This window comes from Phyllobates terribilis, unplaced genomic scaffold (genome assembly GCF_046119375.1).
Source record: "Phyllobates terribilis strain yellow unplaced genomic scaffold, ASM4611937v1 Scaffold_264__1_contigs__length_2628131, whole genome shotgun sequence".
Taxonomy (NCBI): domain Eukaryota; kingdom Metazoa; phylum Chordata; class Amphibia; order Anura; family Dendrobatidae; genus Phyllobates; species Phyllobates terribilis.
The window spans coordinates 866938-867500 of record NW_027363024.1 but is presented as its reverse complement, the minus strand read 5'-3'; positions in this window follow the sequence as shown (position 1 = coordinate 867500).

Below are 563 nucleotides of genomic sequence, written 5' to 3'. Positions count from 1 at the left end.
AATAATGAGCGTCTGTGGGCAATAGTGATGCATAAGCACGGTGGAGGGTCCAGTAAGTTTGGGGCTGCATTTCAGCAAATGGAGGTGGAAATTGGGTCAGAATTATTGGTTCCCTCAATGCTGAGATATAGAGGCAGATACTTATCCATCCTGCAATATCATCAGGGAGGTGTCCGATTGGATCCAAATGTTTTCTTCAGCAGAACAACAACCCCAAACATACAGCCAATGTCATTAAGAATTATCTTCAATGTAAAGAACAAGGAGTCCTGGAAATGATCTGGTCCCACCTAGTGGAGTAACTAGAGTCTGATAGGCCCCCACCGGCATGTTGGTCAGATGTATGGGCCCTTGTAGCGTTCTGGATCCTATAAAGAAATATGTGTTCTCTCCCTATGTAGTAATGTCCCCCATCCTGGCTCCTTCTTGTAATAATCTCCCACATGCTGTGTTAGAACCTTGCTCTTAGTTTTTTTTTCCTTTGCTGGTCACATGACCTTGTTGGCCTATTTAAGCCTGCTCCGCCCTTCTGGCTTTGCTGGACTTCATTGTATATCTACTTT